The 18,279-nt window shown below is 50.3% G+C and overlaps 1 pseudogene; it reads right to left on the reverse strand.

The window, feature by feature from the left end:
- Nucleotides 1-4,392: 4,392 nt before the first annotated feature.
- Nucleotides 4,393-10,004, reverse strand: LOC121147057 (annotated as a pseudogene).
- Nucleotides 10,005-18,279: the final 8,275 nt, after the last annotated feature.

Genomic DNA, 18,279 nt, shown 5'->3' on the forward strand with positions numbered 1-18,279 from the left:
GAGCCGATCCAAAGCCTGGAGCCAGGAGCTCTTCTGGGTCTCCCATATGGGTGCAGGGTCCCAAGGCTTTGGGCCATCCTTAGCTGCTTTCCTAGGCCAGTAGCAAGGAGCTAGATGGGAAACAGGGCTGCCGGGATTAGAACCGGTGGCCATATGGGATCCCAATGCATGCAAGGCAAGGCAAGGGCTTTAACCACTACGCTATTGCGCCAGGCCCTACAATCTTGATAGGTTATACTTAACATCTTCCTCACACATTCCAAAAAGGTGGAGGATTTATCTGCTCTCCGACCCATTACAAAATAACAAGATATTAAAGTGTATCAGGCTTTTCAGTTCGTTGATGTAGATCATAAGTAGTCTGTCTCTCAGTGATTGTTGGTTCATTGGTTACATCACCATATCTTATTGCATGTGGTACAGGTTGGTTGAGGTTAAAATAATATTACAATTTACAGGTACTATTTTTCAGATTGACATCATTTCATCTTAAATTAAGGCAAACATGTGGTATCTGACCTTCTGGCATTGGCTCATTTCCCTTAGCATAATGGTTTCCAGTTGGGCCCATTTGGCCACAAAGAACTGCATTATTTTTTTAATAACTGAGTAGTATTCCATGGAGTAGATGAACCATAGCTTTCTTATGCAGTCTTCTGTTGATGGGCATTTTGATTGTTTCCAAGTTTTTGCAATTATTGATTGTGTTGCTATGAACATGGGTGTGCATGTTGGTTTCTCGTGTAACAGGTGTTTTGGATATATTCTTAGAAGAGCTGTTGCTAGATCATATGGTATTCAGTTGTTTGGGTGTTCTCCATGCTAATTTCCATAAAGGCTGTACCAATCTGTAGCCCCACCAACAGTGGAGTAGAGTTCCCTTTCCCCCGCATCCTTGCCAGCAAGTGTTGTTGGTGGTTTTTTGTATGTGAGCCATTCTTACTGGCATTAGGTGGTACCTCAGTGCTGTCTTAATTTGGATTTCCCTTATTGCCAGAGAGCTTGAGCATTTTTTCATATGTTTGTTTGCCATTTGTGTCTGTTCCTTTGTGAAGTGTCTGCCCATTTCCGGTGCCCATTTCTTGAGTGGTGTTTGTTTTGGTGTTTTGGTTGTTCTGGAGATCTTTGTAAATTCTGGAGATTAGCTCCCTGTCAACCATGTAATGTGCAAAGATCTTCTCCCATTCTGTAGGTTTCTTTTTTACTTTTTTGATTGTTTCCTTTGCTATACAGAAGCTTCTTAGTTTGATGTAGTCCCATTTGTTTATTTGGTCTTAATTGCTATAGCTTTTTTTTTTTTTTTAGGGATTCAGGGCCTAGAACTAAATGTTGCAGGGTTTTTCCAATGTTTTCTTCTAAGAGTTTGAAGGTTTCTGGATGTAGGTTTAGGTTTTTTATGCATTTAGATTTGATCTTAGTGTATGGTGAAAGATATGGGTCTAACGTCTTGTTTCTGCAGGGTATCAACCAATTGTCCCAACAGCATTAATTGAAGAGTCCTTCAGAAAGTTTTAAATCCTGTGTTTTCTGAGCTTCTTCTGTGTAAGCTTCTGGCACTCCTTTTCTGGGGCTGAGGGCAGTTTGAAGTTATTCCTTCTGGTTCCACACACACATTTCATGGTGCCCACGGGTGTTTACTTGCCAAGATAGTGGGATCCGTGTTTTTTGTCATACAGACAGCCGTGTAAGTAATGGTCAAGGGTGCTCCCTTTCAGATATCATCCTGTTAGTCCAGTAGTCTCTCCTGTGTGGACACACCATGCCTGTGTAGACATACCACACATGAACTGATATGTATCTTATCATGTCTCATGTGAGAGACAGGAGCCAGCTGCTCGAGTGTCTGTCTGCCTCAAGACAGGGCTGGTCTCAGAGGAGCAAGAGGGATGGGATGTCTGGGCCCCCTGGTGTCTGTCCTGGCTGCCCTGGTGTGTGTCGTGGGTCCAGAACCCCTGGTGTTTGTAATGGTTCCCTTTGTTGTCTTTCCTGGGTCCTGGCCCCCTGGTTTCTATCCTGCAACCCTGATCTTCCTGATTTGCTTACGGCTTTGGAGAACCATGAATAGATGGCAATTTTGTATGGATTTGACCGTGTTGGGACTTCTTCCCAAGTCCCTGTGATGCCTGCTCTGCCATCATGCTTAAATATGTGTATTTAAACTACAACTCAGTTGGATTTCATGCAAGCATATGCACACAAGTATGTATCCATGCTAATGTGTATGCTTACACTTGGCTTTTGTTTTGTATGTATACATACATATGTATTGCTTTGTTTTTGTTTTGTATGTATACATACATATGTATTGTATGTATATGTATACATACAAGCAAGCATACATATGCTTGCTTTTCTTTGGCTTGAAGTCTTCCCTTTTCCCCTCCTACCATGAGACTCCTTGCCTTGTTCCCTGGAAGGATTCACTGTGAGGTCTGTTGGCCTCGTGGGACAATCTGCAGGATGTGCATCTTCCTGACCCTGGTTGGCATGTCACCTCACGTGTGCGGCAGGGCCTGATGGATGTCATATGAGCTGGTGCCTTCCTCGGACAAGTTGAACCGTCAGAACTCACAAGGACACCCATCGGCTCCAACACCACTGAGAGTTTCTGCCTCCTTGTAGTCCATGCTCTGCTCAGAACAATGGCTGTCAGTTGTGTTTTTAATTTTGTCTTCGGTGTGTTTATCTGATTGGAACAGCACATGGGCAGGGGTGTGAAGAGCTCCCAGGCCATGCTCACTTGGCAAGCTGTGGCTGACAGTCCGGCCTCCAGACCCTTGAGTTGCCTGCTGCCGCCTCCCACCTCCCAGGTGCACTGGAGCAGGGAGCTGGCACCAAGGCGCAGCCAGGACTACAGCCTGGCCCAGCCACGTGAGCTGTGGGCATCCTAGGGAGGCTTCTCCATACCTGTGTCAAACGCCCCTGACTAAAGTTTGAAGTAAAATTGAAACGGCCCATGTGAGAGCTCACGTGCTCATTCTCCACTTAACTTGCTGAGAGCTGTCCTTGAGCATTCTCACTGTTCCAGCCCCTCCCCAGGCGTCACTGGCTCATGTGGGCACTCCTGGTGGGGGGTAGTGCTGGGTGTTGAGTTCCAGTTCATCCATGCTGGGGCTTCAACCTCACCTGGGTGATGGGGGCAGGTACAATGCTTCCTGGGACACCATGTCCTGTATCTGGGGGCCTGGCCACACCCTGGCTCCTCCTCCATATTCGACCAGCTTCCTGCTCATGTGCACCCTGGGAGGCAACAGGCCATGGTGGAAACTGCATGGAAGTGCATGGGTGCCAATCACACCCTAGCATACAGGACTCCTGGCCACAGCTGACCCAGACCTGGCTGTTGGAGGCGTTTGTGGAGTCAACCAGCAGTCTGATTCAGCTTTATCTCTATCTCCCTCCCTCTCTCACGTATGTGGCTGCTTTCCAAATAAACAAATGAGAACAGCTATGGATGTCTAAAAGGTGGCATTGCCTTGCAGGGTGTCTCTGCAATACCCCGTGAGCCTGCATGAGGTGTGTGGCACCATTCTCAGACCTCTGTGGCCAGCTGCCCCTTGCCTCCCTGTAAGTCTGCTTTTCCCAGCACCACGTGAACAGGAGTGCAGTCACATAGCTCTCTGTTGGTGGGTGCCCTGGAGAGCGTCCCCACTATAGGCAAGTCCACAGTTTGTGCAGGCGGAGCTTGGAAGAGTTCAGTCACTGGGGACTCCAAGGTGTTTCTTTTTTTTTTTTTGACATAGAACCTAAGATTTTATTTGATTCTCTTCCCCAAGACCAGGAATCCCAAAATACAGGGGAAGGATTACAATAGACACTAAGTTCATGACAAATGTCTGTGTGAGGTGAGATGTTACGGAAGAAAATACCATGAAAATAATAATCCTATGAGAATTGTTTTTCAGCACAGAAAAATTTGAGCCTTCGTCTTCATGAAGATTCTGTAGCTTATATAGAAAACTATAAATATATAAGACGTCAGGGGGGAAAGTAGGAATACATATTAACATTCTAGAGGCCTAAGGAACTTCTGAGAGCAGTGGAAGAAGGAGGTCAGCTGAATCTTAAGAATACAGAAACCAGAAAACTACGAAACTTCCTGGGTAAAAAAAGTTGCTCCAAAATGGAACCACACGTTGTAAAAGCACACAACTTAGGTATATTTTAAAAAGAAAAACAAAAATACTGAGTAACAGTAGTCCTTTCCAAAAACAAAGTCTTAAATTAAGGGGAGAGATTCGAATAGTGTAAACGAGTCTGGCTCAGAGAGAAAATCGGGCGTACCCATTGTCCCGGAGCCCGAGGGCGTACCCACTGCTGCCCCAGAGCCCGACAACCTTAAGGTCCCAGTCGGGCTGTGGGGACGTCAGTCCCAGAGCTGCTGTGAGAAGCTCACTTGTGCTCCTTCATGGGTGCGTAGTACAGCTCCATGGGCTTGTTCACTTTCCAGTATTTCTCACTGACCAACTCCAAAGAGAAGGACCCGTTTAAAACGGTGAACTGACCACTGGCTGTGGCAATGTAAATGGTGTACTGCTTCTCGCTGGCTGTGTTCAGGTTCATCTGATTGGACTCTCCCTTGCTTCGAAGTTCCTCTAAAGCTAACCTTACGGCCAGGTACTTGGACAGGTGATCCACGGTGGCAATGCCTGAAGTTTTTATGTATCTTGTCTGTGCACTGTCATCTTTTTCCATCAGCATGGGATGAGGCCTGAATACCAATTCAATTTCACTGGCCCCGTCCATCACGGGGTCGATAGCCACCGAGGTATTGTTATTGTTAAGCTCAAGCCCTGAATCATCCGACATTTTGGTCCGTTTGTTGCTAGGGCCAGCCTCCTGATTGCTGTGGATCGAGGCGTTCCTACGGTGTGAACTGTCACCATTATCTTCTGTCCCGCCACCGTTTTTGATCTGCTGCTTCTTGCCTCACTGTAGTCTGTTCATGGCCTGGATCTTGAGTCCCTCTTCGATGCTGTGGCTCAGTGCCTGCTGGTTGTTGTGCTTGTTGATCCTGGCCAGCACACGCTCCTGGTGAGCTTCGTACTCGTCCTAACTCAGATAGATCTTGCTGATGAGCGCATTGAAGTTGGGGTTCTGCCTCAGGGACCTTTTGGAAACTAGCTTTTTCCGACAGGTAGGGCATTCTTTGTTGCCACTCCTGAGGGCTGTGATGATACAGTTGGCGCAAAAGTGATGCAGGCATTCCTTGGTGGTCATGGTGTTCCTGAGCATGTCCAAGCAGATTGGGCACATGAGCTCACTGTGCAGACTTCAGGACGAAACCACAATTTCCAAGCCATCTGTTATTGGCTCCTGAGGTGTCCGTTGTAGTTCATATAAATTGAGCTCCCACATTTTGCTTAATGGCTGGGTTCCATTTGTCTGCACGGCCTAAGTTGCGCCCCAGCCAACGTGGCCGCTGGCGCCGCCACCAGCGCCACCGCCAGCGCCACCGCCAGCACTCCACTCCAAGGTGTTTTTTAACCACCTGTGTGGGTCTGTTCCCTACAGTGTGGGGGCCAGTGGCCCTGTCAGCTGCAGTGCTGCTCATCCGAGGGACAGTAAGCTGTGGCCCATGCTCTCTGGGGCCATTGTCCTGTCCTGCATGGGGGAGGTCACAGCTCTAGGAGGTTCACAGTCCCTGGGCTGTGGGTACCTGCCAGCCTCTGTGCTCGCCAAGGCACAGCCTGCTGCTGTCTCCAGCTGACAACTCCTGGCACTGGCTGTGTTTGGTGTTGAGATTCCCCAGGAAGCAGAATGCCAGTCCTGTCTCTTCCTCAACTGGAGTCTGTCACAGGCAGAGTGACTGTGTAACAGAGCACACTGGTTGCTTAATGAGTAGCCTTAACTGGAACAATGCACCCTGCATTTATAGTTAAATCTGTAAGTATGTTTTAAAACATCGATTACTTGAAAGGCAGTCAGAGTGAGAGCTTCTCCATCAGCTGGATCCCTGCAGCAGCGTGCTCATGGAGCAACATCCTCACACTGCCAGGGGCACGTGTGCTCTGCCTTGGCTCCTGTTGTGGACTTGGCGACTCCTTGGGGTAGTTGGTGTCAGTCAATCCAAAGCAGACAGATCCTGTGCATATCTTTTCTCCCAGTCTGTGATGTGGATTTAATTTTCTGGATACTTTAAGAAATTTCAGATGTTTCACTTCCTTCTACACTCTGGAGGTAAAATCGTGTTTCTCAACCTACCTGTCTACTGAAATCTCATAAATGATTTTATCATGAGTATTTCTTTGAGGTGCCAATTTAATTAGAAAAAATGGCCTGGCCTGTGCTGAAAAGAAAAAGTTGATTAATTCTTCATGGATTACTTTATCTGCAAAGGGATTTTGTTGGAGAAGAGGATGGCTGAATTTGTAATTAAATAATTGAATTTTTAGTATTAATCAGTCACCCTTTGTACACGCATTACATACACAATTAATAAAACCATGATATATTTCAAAAAAGAAAAGTTCTTGGTATTTAAATGTAATTAAAGTTTAGCCATTTGTGAACTCTCGGTTCTCTAAGAGTAGATTCTTGTCCACAGCAATATTAGAGATAAAATTCCAACAGAAGGAAGGGAGGCCTCACCCTGTAGCTGGCCCATGCCCCTGAACCACAGTGACAGGCACCAAAACCCAGAGAGAAAGCACTTGAACTGCCCAGCATCCCTGATCCCCAGGTCGGGGATGGGACTGACAGTGCTGAGGACAGGACCCCAACTCCTCCCCTTCTAACCCTAAGGACAGGACCCCAACCCCTCCCCTTCTAACCCTGAGGACAGGACCCCGACCCATCCCCTTCTAATCCTGAGGACAGACAGGACTCCCATGTACTCCTGGTCTCCTGCCTTCAGTCTCCATCAGCAGAGCATTGAAGACACCTCGGCCACCCTACCCCTCACCCACCATGTCCTCATCCACATGTTCTCATGTCCAGCATCTGTTTTCCTTGCTGCCCTTCCACTCTTACTGTGCACACAGCTCCTGCAGCTGGGGCTGTTGTTGCAAATTGGGAGGTGCGCTGAGTGCCACTCTGGCTGTGCCTAATTTTGGTGCTACTGCCCCCTGGGGAGCTGCATCTGGTGACTCCTAGGCTGGCCATGCCTATGAGTCTGTGTGCAGATGCCCTGCATGGCCAGTGATGCAACAGAGTTGGTGGCTGTCCCTGTGTCAAGGCTCGGGATCTCAGTCCAGCTGCCAGAGGAGCTCATGGGAAACGCCTCTTGGGTCCGCTGCCTAACAGTATCAGTTCTGCCTAGGATCTGGCGTCAGGCTCAGGCACACCAAATGGGGCTCAGGTCCACACGCAGCTGGCTCTGGGAGCCTCTAGCAGTTCCAGCTCTGGTGTGGCTGGGTTTGAAGTCTCCTACTGGCCACATGGCCACTGCATGCAGGGCTGGCTCCCAGCTTGTGGCAGGCCCCCTGTGCCATCTCCTTTGTCCTGGTCTCTGAACCTTGCACGCAGCTGCTAGCTCAGGCGTGTGCTGTTTCTGAGAAGTTTGCTCTTGTGGAGTTCATTTCCACTCTTGCCTTTGTCTGGTTCCCCTTTGTTCCTGCTGCCACCTACCAAGATCAGGGCCCAGGTCTGCCGCCCAAGGTGTCTTTCTTCTCCATGTGAGCTCATTCGGGCTGGCGGGCAAGCATCCTGGCCTCACGCTCTCTGGCAGCAGTCAGCTCTGGCTGGGTCTTAATGAGATGGACGAGTTCTTAGCCTGGTTGTGGTTGTTGGTGTTGTTGCTGAATGGAAAAAGTGATTTAGCTGACTCAAGGTGGGGAGACCAAGATAATTAGATCTAGAGGCAGCTTTTATTGCAGTGTTTCTACAAGCTTGGTGTCTTTTAATGTGAAATCAAATGAGAGCTGCGGGCACTGTGATTGACACCTTTGGCTGTGGACTATAAAGAGAAGGGAATAACACGCTAAGGAACCTCATAGTGACATGCATGACCCAGAACCACAGTGGGCTCATAAAATCAGCTGCACACCCTGAGGACAGGACCCCATGGAATCAGGTGCACACAGTGTGTCCACATAATCAACTCTACACAGTGAGTCCACAAAATCAGGGGCATGCAGTGGGTCCACATAATAAGCTGCGCACAGTGAGTCCACGGAATCAAGTATACACGGTGAGTCCATGGAGTGAGGTGCACAAGTGTGTTCATGGAATCAGGTGCACACAGTGGGTCCATATAATCAGCTGCACACAGTGTGTCTATGGAAACAGGTGTACACAGTACATCCATGGAATCAGATGCAGACAGTGTCCACAGGATCAAGGAACTGGCTGAGGTGTACTGTGACCACATGAGCTGGGGCTATCTGCGCATGGGAGGCTTCAAATGGATCCCTCCAGGTTGGTGGATATGGCTGTTTATGCTGCTGCCTGCATCACATGTGTGTTGTTTTTGTATATTTCAATGCATAGGTGTAGCTGGGAGTCCTGGGGGCATTTAGGCCTCTGCTTGGGGCAGATTCAATGGCCAGGAGAGCTTCGTGCTCAGGGAGAATACATGCAGTGGCCGGCACTGGGGACATGTGGAGGGACCAGGACTGGCTGAGACCTATGTGATGTGAGGCAGTTGGGGCTGTGGGTCCCAGTGCCATCACTGCCAGCAGCCACCCTTGGGGTAGCCTCAGGTAGTTCAGCAACTTGGCTAGTGTAAGCGGCCAGGGCCACAAGGCCAGCTCTGGATTCTTCAGGCAAGCAGAGGAAAACACGGATGACGTTGTGTGCAGTCCCCTCATCATGTGTGTTCTCCCTTGATCACATGGTACCTACTTCCCCTAATCCTCTGCTGCACAAGCTGCCCCAATCTCTCTTGGCTATGGTCCAGGTTTGGGTCAAATGTTTATTTTCAGGCTCTTCCCTTTCATTTAACCAGCATTCTAAACACAGCACCAATTCAGCTTACTGAGAAATAGTTTATTTAAGAGTTGAGGAAATTACAGACACACTTGGGCTATGTTTAAGGATATAGTGAGCTGGGAAGGAACAGGTGGAGGTGAGAGAGGGAGTCTACCTTCTGTCCTCTGTTATCTGCAGGAAGAGAGAGACAGAGACAGAGCGCCTCTCCTTGCCAGGCTTCTCAGGAGCTTAGGCAGGGGTGTAGGGACGTGACACACCCCCAGGTCTCAGGTGAGGAGAGGTTCTTCCTAGGGAAGGGGCTGTTTGAATGACAGGTAGGAGGATGGGGCTACATGGGATAGGAAAGGCATGAGACTGAACTATCCAACTCCCTGCCTCACGCCACAGCCCAATGGGAGCATGGGTGTGTTCCCAGTGTTCCACAGTTCTCCTCCTCCATGAACATACCTGGGTTAAAGCCAGGGAGGGACAGGCCCTCACTGTCCAGCAGCTCTGTGTTCATGGGCTGAGCGCACCTGGGGTGTCAGAAGGACATGGGGGCATAGTCCATAGCTGTCCTTGGCCATGCTGACCACACCCTGACCTGACCCTCTTCCCTCAATTGCCCCTGAGCTGGGCTGTGGTGGTACTGAGCTGGAGCACCCAACATAGCTAATGCGTCTCCTTTGTTTGGCAACAGGTGCTGCCCGGCATCCTGCAGAAACACTGCTGCATCCTCCCGGACAGGAACACAGGTATGAGCTGGGCTGATGGACAAGGGGGGCACTGAGAGGCAAGGGGGAGCTGTGAGAGACAGTGAGGGAGGGGCAGGGAGCTCTAGGAAGTGCCCCCTGAGACAGGCGAACCCTCAGGTAATGTTCTGTTTGCTGAGCCTTGCATGTGGTTTTGTTGTTTTTGGTGCGAGATTTGATGTCAACTGAGAGAGGCAGCCAGCTGTGTGAGAAGAGCGTTTCTGCCCCATGTGAGTCCCGGTTGTGCTCAGAGCTGGCTTCATGGGGGAGTTTCCATGGTTGTTCTCTGAGATTCTGAGAGGCTGCTTGCCTTGCCAAGTGTGTACTTTGTATGCTAACCGGCTGGCTCAGGGAGAACCATGGCCCGGCCGTGGGTCTGTCTGCTGTGGCCACCTGGCTCATGGCCAGGGTCCAGTTGAGTCTGAGTTTTGCTCTTGAGCCCAGCAGAGATTTTGGTGAGTGGGACTCTTGCGGGGGCTCTAGGGGGAGCTTGGAGTCATGGGGGCCATGGGGCAGAGCCCTGAGTTTGCCCCACTCCCCTTAGTTACCCAGGCTCCTTGCTGGCTACAGGTTGCCAAGAGCTTCAGTCTCCCAATGGCCACAGCAGAGCTTGGGATAGTTTGTTGTGGCATCCTCAGGCCTGTGTCCAGGACAGGTATCCACGGGGCTAGTGCTGGGGTGTCTGACAGAAACAGCACTTTGGGTCACTGTATCCACACTGGCTATCATGCACCAGTGTGCCACATGTCATTGTCACCTGTGCTTCCTCTCATCAGGCCTGTCCCACGGCTCCCCTGGGGGTTGGTAGGGCCTGCAGATGAGAGAGCCAAGGGTGAACCAGCAGATGAAGATCACTGTCTCTCCTTCACCCTACAAATGAGTAAATGAGCAATGTTTTAGGATTATCAGTCTGTGAAAAGCTATTTACTGAAATCTGAGTTGGTCATATTTTTCTTCAGTCCCTGGGGATTATCCATTCCTGGACTTAGTAAACCCTGTTATATGTGAGCACAACTTCCAATGACAATTTCACGTGGAGAGCCTCCACACGGTGGAGCCAGGATGGGTGTGCCCACACATTTCCCAGCTCTGGTTGCTTTTAAATCTTAAATCTGGTGGCTGATAGCAAATGCTACTGTCATTTTATTCAAACCATTTGCTCTTTCACTCTTTTAAAAAGTGTGTGTCTTACGTATAGCTGTGTCTGAGTCACAGCATCCTCTGTGCTGACTGTGTCATGGGGAGGGAGTGTGCAGGGGCCTATATACACGCGTGATCCCTGTACTGGGCCATGTGTGGGTCATGCATGGCCCTGCACTGAGCCGCGTGCAGGAGTCTCATGGCTCCTGTACTAGGTGGTGTATGGGACACACGTGGCCCTACACTGAGCCACATGTGGGACTAACGTGGCCCCTGGGCTAGGTTGTGTGTGGGTCATGTGTGGGACACTCATCGCCCTGCACTGAGCCACATGCAGGATTCACGTGGCCCCTGCATTGGGCCATGTGTGGGACATGTGTGTTGCACGACTTGAGGGTTCACTAGGTCAGGCATCGGCTGCCACCTATGTGGCAGGCACTGCTACCTGTGCTGCATCCTGGCTTGGGTGCCACATGTTCATGGGCATACTCATCTCCTGCATGGTGGTCAACACACCAGGGGTGTCGCTGTCCTGTCACCTCAGGACACACCTTCTAGGGAACACAGCTGCCAATCAGCAAAGTCACGAGACCAACAGGAGGCTCTGAGACCATGACCACCAGTGCATCCTGTCTACTGTGAGAAGCAGAGTGTCCTCTACCTCTGCAGTTGGTGCAGGGACAGGCCCCTGTGTACCTAGGCACAGATGTCCTGAGGCCAGCAGGGGCCCCAACCAGAGCTGCTGGGAAGTGCTCCCTCCCTGGAAGTTGCTGCTTCAGGGTTACATGCATATGTGCACACATATGTACTCACATGCACACACATGCACCATCTCAGAAGCTGCAGTGCCAAATGATAGTCAGTTATCGCACAGCATCAGGAAGTCCCCAGACACCAGGTGACAGGCCCTGTGCCTGCGGCCTGTTTCTTCCCTGTTGCTCAGGGGACATAGGAAGGGCAGAAGCTACCGTGGGGCCTAGGATGTTTTGGGTCCCAGTTTGTGCCAGTCAGCCAGGGAACCTGCCCAGCATTAATCACTTACATTATGAGGAGATAGCCTTCCTCCAGTCACTAGAACCAGGCTTATGAAGAGAGAGAAGCTCTGGTTCCAGGAGTGCAGCAGATTCCATCACAATGGAGCTGGGCTGTCCCCTGGACTTGGAGAGAACTCAACTTGCAACAAGGGAATGCCACGCGGCAGCAGCTGGTGCCTCACCCGCCTGAATCAGTGCTTACATCCCTGCAGCCAGACACACTGCTCTGTGGCTTCCAAAGGCCCCAGACTGTGTGGTGACCTCCTCAGTCAGAAACATGCGCTTTGGGAGTGAAGATCCAGGAACCACCCACGAGGACTGTCTCACCACACTGCTTATGTCTTCTCACTACATCACCTCTCCTCACCATGTCACATCTCCTCACTACACCTTCTCACCTCCCCACATCTGCTTTCCTCACTATGTCTCCTCTCCTCATCACGTGTCTTCACCATGTCTGCTTTCCTCACCGCATTTTTTCTCATCACATCTCCTCTCCTCACATCTTCTCTCCTCATCATATCTCCTGGAAGTGCAAACATACTTTTGGTGACAGTGCATGTCACATGTGCTGAATGGGCTTTTCCATGGACAGTGTGTGATGGCTGTCATTCATTGCTTTTTCTCTGCTTCTGCTCACAGTAGCATTCATGTAGACCTGATTTTACTTAATGCAGAAGGCAGTGGAAGTCGCTCTCAGTCGGCTCTCTGAAAGTGGCCCCTGATGAGGAGATGGTGTGCACCTGCCCAGGCTTTCTCGTGCTTGTGCATCAGATCTGTTTGCATCTGGCCCTGGTCTGAGCTGCATTCACCAAGTGCCTTGTACCCCATCAGTACCCACAGGGTGTGGGAGCAGAGAACCACCAGGGTATGTTCTGTTACAAACAATGCAGAGATGAATGACTGCTGCTCTATCTCACGGGCCTTTATGAACAAGTTCCTGGGAGCCGTGGGACTGTGTCTATGTCTGTGGCCTGTGTCCCCGGCTCACGGTGCCCTTCTCAGGTCCCATCCAGGAATGGTGGGCTCTCTCTAGGATCAGTCTCTCTCACAGCACACTCTCTGGATGGAATGAGCCAAGCTGTGGCTCTAATCTGCTTGGGCAGTGAAGGTTCTGATCAGGGGAACGTGGAAGTCCTGAGCTGGTTCTTTGCAGATGCCAAGCATTGAGACTAGGCTACTCCCACTGGCTGCTTCAGGGCTGGTGCACTGGGGATGCTGCGACTGTCACTGCCACTGGCACAGAGACCCTTGGGACCTCAGGCTTACGTGGCTCTGTCACTGGGAGAAGGGAATAACGTGGTAGTGCATGGTAGTGGACGGCAGAGAACCTGGCTATGCAGTGCTGTTTCAACCCTCCAGTGCGCAATTGTTATGAGCTTGCTGCCAACAGACACAGGCACACTTATACGTCAACAAACATACACACACCCATCTCATTGGCTTTTCTTATTTCCCCTTTTGTATACCCTGTGTTCCTAATCTCAATTTTGCTGACTTCAGGTGGAGTCTGAATTGCAACTCCGATTTATTTTGTAACTTTAGAAGATCTGGTTTTTCACCAGATGCCTCCAAGAGCGGTAAAAATAAGAGGCTTAATGACAGCTATACCTCCTGTTTGCTCACCACCTGCCAGCTACATAGCCCGTTGCTATAGTGCATTGACCCACTTAATTCCACAGGAAAACTTTACTGCCTGTAGAATTCTATATGTTTGGGGCACCAGGGTAAGGGGCGCAGCGGCTGAGAAGGGGTGCATCCTGGCCAGGGTCATGTGTGGTGACTGGGGTGTGTCACCCTGTTTTCACTTCCCATGCACCTAAACTTCCCATGGACAGCTGAGAGCCAGCCCTCACTGGATAGTGTGACCAGGCACAGGCTTGGCCAGCTGGATGTGTCCCACTCTCCTTCTGCCCCAAAGAGTTGAGTGAGGATACCCTGGGAGACATGCAACTGGATCTGTAACTGTGGCATCCAGTCACAGGGTAGGTCGCAGGTCAACCGTGGTCCCAGCTGTGCCTGGGAGGGTGTTTCTGAATGACAGCAGCAAAATTTGTGGATGGGGAGGAGGGGAATCAGATGCCTCCCAGTGTGGGGTGGTCCCACCCAGTCAATGGAACCTGCACGGACAGAACAGCCTGGACAGAAGGAATTGGCCTGTTGGTCCTAGGCTTGCTGGCCTCTGCAGCTGAGTGACCAGGACCGTGATGCCATCCGCCACTGACCCCGTGGTCCTGAGCACCTCAGTGCAGGTATGCAGGATGGAGGCCCAGGGTCCTGTGCAGGAACTGAGGCAGTGAGGGTTCCCCATGCGCACCAGGGGTGTTTTGGAGGCTACAGGTTTCTTACCTTCCTGAAGTGGGCCTCTGTGCCTGTCCCTCCTTGATGCTGTTAGAGTCCAGGCTAAAGCCCCCCGGATGTCAGGGTGTGAGCTAGTCAACCCCTAGAGAACGACAAAAAATCTCACTGGTGATGCAAACAGCAAACAGAGCTTATTGCGCCAGCATGCTGGGGCCAGACTGCACTTGGGGCACACAGGTCAGTCAAGTGGGGCGGTTGGACCTCGAACAGCCCAAGACAGAAGCTTATATAGGCCCTTTTGGGCTGGGAAATACATCAAAAGTAACAACCTTAGACATGTTAATTTTTATGGCCTTCAGGCACAGGGAGCCTGTTCTGTTCCCATACCCACTATCTGTATGGCTCATCCCATTTTCACACCCTCATCTTCCTTCCTCCTGTTCCTGGGATGGGGAAGAATTGTGCCCTTGCCCCCGCTGCACCTGGGTTCACAAAGTTTCAGGACAGCAAAGAACAGATTTATCAGTAAAGCGGAATCCTCCCAAAGTCCAGGCGCATCCTGGCCTAGCAAAGTAGCAGTTTTTCAGCACAAAGGAATCTCACACTGCCCAACAATAACATTTTACCCTAACATTTTGCTCTAACAACGCTGTCTCTCAGCTCCCCTTGCTGATGTCACTTCCTCACGTGCTGACATTGAGGTCACGTTGGGAGTGTTCACACAGACTGGACACCAGGCACTGTGTTGTGGGTTGTATGGACAAAGCAATGAACAAGGCCTGGATGGTGTCGGTCACAGTGTAGGGCCAGTGAGATTGGTTCTGGCATAGAATCAGAAATCAGCACAATTGGTGTAGGTTGGAGGGAGCCCGGGCCTTGCTGCCCACGACCCTCAGTGGAGAGAGGTGTGGCCTGTTGACACCCTCGTGCTCTGATATTGTAATTGCCCTGGTGATGTCATGTGCTGATACAGTTGTGGTTGCCATGGCAGCGATGCCATTGTTGCCCGGTAGCAACAACCAGTCTGCCTTTGATGGTACCATTTCCTGGTGCCCAAGTCCCTGAGTCACAGGATGGGGACTAGAGTTTCTAGAGTTCCTGCCAGAGGCAAGCTCCAGCTGAGTTTGGAGCTCGAGAAGTGTGTGTGGAGTCAATGTTTTAAAAGAGATAAAGAAAAAAAGATGGGCCACTGCAATTTCAGGATCATAATGGACAATGCAAGAAAACTGTCCCCTTTATTCATACAGAAGCAGTCATAAACTCTCACACAGACTTTTTACATCATGGTGAAGTGAGTGCTTCCAAAGATAATTCTGCCATTTGTTTCACCTTAAAGCAGGACATTATCCATTCTGACCCTGCAGTCAGGAAGTTTTCAAATTAATCAGTAACACATTCCTACTATCTTCCTCATTTTACAACTTTATCAGTTAAAGGAGAAAATGCATCACAGAAGGAAAAACCTAAAGATCATAGACAAAAAACCTTAAACATAGATTTCCACCACAACCATGGGCTTAACAACCCTACATTAGTCTAAAAGCATGTTTTACAATATTAGTGCAAACATTCTTGAGCTCTTCCAGCCATATGGTCAATGGGGTGGCTGAGACAGTATGAATTATTAAAGGCCTGTTTACCAAGACATTATCAGCAACATCAACTCCAAGCTCACATTTGCAGGGGCAAATAACGATGCCTCAATAGATTACAGAATTCTCAGTGGGTTGTTAGGTGTCCATGCAAAGGGGTTGAAGCTGCCTTGAGGTGGTTAGAGAGACATCTGCCAGGCATTGCTGTGCAGCAGGAAACTCCTCACAGACTTGCCAGCAGGGGAGTAGTTCTTTTCACACCTTTGTGTCATCCACACCCACTGCAGGGACCCCAGCAAGTTCTGTCCTTACTATCAGAGGATGGCTGCCATGACTTCCTGTGGCTCCCACGCCACAAAGGAGGGAGCAGGTTCCGACTGTGGCGGGAAGAGAGCCTTCAAGGGGCCAAGGCACCTGTGTGAGGAGATTGGCTAGGGTGGGGGTGGGGCCCAGGGCCTGGTCCTGTTTTCTGACCCTGGTGACACCTTGGTCTTCCCAGCACAGTGAAGTCTCAGAGCTCTGTCGGCGTGATGTGCCCCTCAAGCCTGAATGCAACTGGAAACAGAACAAGTTTGGTCTTAAGAAGCACATTCAGCCATGGACCCTGGGCCATTCTGGATAGCAAGGTTGCCAGTGGCCCTGAATGAGGGCGAGGCACCATGTGAGCAGGAGTGGGGATTCAGAATATGTTGAGGTAGTTGAGCTTCACCACAACCAGGAATTTGTGTGATTCAAAGAACCAAGCAGGCAGCCTGCCAGGCAGAGCAGACCCGCCAGGGATGTGTGAAGGGTTCTCACAGCTCAGCAGCGGAAGGTGTGATGACCTGGGGCCAGCACTATCCCAAACCCTTCACTGGAGGCAAGCTGAGCTGTGGGCCCCTCCCACTCCTCTTAGCAGCAGGGAGGTGAGGGGAGTTGAAGTCATTGGGAGAGTTGCTGTTCCCAAGCTGGGGAGGCCAGCAGGTAGAAGCAGAGAAAGCCCAGTGGAGGGAGCGCCTGTGGTGTCCATGTGAGTGGTGCCAGTGTGGGAACAGGCAGCCCAGGACTCGCATGACTGTGGCAGCAGAAGCCAAGGCTTGTGCAGCATTTGAAAACCACTGTGATCATCTTATCAATAGGCTGAAAAAAATCATCTATCAGAAGATGCAGAGAAAGTATTTGGCAAAATCCTGCATGTGTTCATCTTGAACTGTACTTGGAATTGCCAGCAGGCATTTCCTTAAGTGTTACAGTCTGTGTCACCTGCTGGCCACCCTCGCGCCTCCTGGTGAGAGACTGGTAGCTCCCTGAAGGGTCAGGACAGAACAGCCAGGTCAGTCCCATGCTGGCTGTTCTAGGAGACCAGGATCAGGAAGGAATTCTTAGGTGTGGGCCCCCAGGAGGCAAGCCTGGCTCCCCATCACGAAGTGTGATCATGTCTTTGGGAACCTGGAAGAGACAACAAAATTCCCCCAACAAAGAGGGAGCAGTTGCCACTGGGCTGGTGGGGACTGGTGGGCAAGACTGGCATGCTAACGCCTGTGTTCATGGTAGCCAGCAGTGAGAAACTGGAACTTAGATTTTAAAATAGACAGAGACCTTCAGAGACCTCCCTGGCTTCTAGTCCCAGGGACGCCCACAGGTAGTGCCCACATGTGCATGCAGGTAGGTGCCCTAACATTGACGCCTGCATGTGTACCTCCATAGATTGATGCCTGCGGGTAGATGCCCTCAAGTGGATGAACTCAGGTGGATGCCTGCATGTGGATGCCCCTAGGTAGATGCCCGCAGATAGATGCCCTCAGGTGAATGCCCTCAGGTAAATGCCTTCATGTTGACACCCTCACATTCATGCCCACATATGGACCTCATAAGTTGATACCCTCAGGTGGATGCCCTCAGGTGGATGCTCTCACATTGATGCCCACACATAGACCTCTGTAGGTGGATGCCCATATATGGATCCCCGCAGGTGGCCACTAGGCCTGCCTCTGGGTTACCCCATGCCCCAGACATGGAAGTTCTGTGGAGACTTCAGGCCACCTGGAGAGCTTAAGTATTTTCCATTTTTCACCCAAATTGATTAATGAAGCGAAGATCCTCATCTGTCTTGCCATTTGGACATAATTTACTTTTAAAATTAGGAAGTATTTTAAAAATGAAAGGTCAGGATTCTGGTAAGAAATAAATGTCACTGGTTATTACTTAGAACAATTGCTAAGATAAAAAGGTCACTTGAAAATTGGATTCCCATTAGTTTTCATCAAAATGTTAAAATATTTTCAGCTTCCCTTTCCTTTCATTTGCACCCCCAAGTGTACGTGAGGCTATGAAGCCATGAAACTGATTCCAATTGCATTGCGTAGCTCTGGGAAGCAGCATCTCCCGCTGGTGGTGAGGGGAGTGTTGTGTGTGACATCACTGTGATGTCACACCTGAGCCAGGAATCCAAAGCCACCTGCTCTCTGGGCCCCATCTCTGCAGATGTTGTGCTCCAGCCATAGGAAGTGAGCAAATGTCCTTCAGTGTCCCAATGAGAATCTCCCTGTGCAGCTGGGAACCCGGGTACTGGCTGTTCCTCCCACACAGATACTGGCCATACTCCACCTAGGACAGGGCAGTGGAGGGACG

This window comes from Ochotona curzoniae, unplaced genomic scaffold, assembly GCF_017591425.1.
Source record: "Ochotona curzoniae isolate NIBS_2020 unplaced genomic scaffold, NIBS_Ocur_1.0 scaffold_4506, whole genome shotgun sequence".
Taxonomy (NCBI): Eukaryota; Metazoa; Chordata; class Mammalia; order Lagomorpha; family Ochotonidae; genus Ochotona; species Ochotona curzoniae.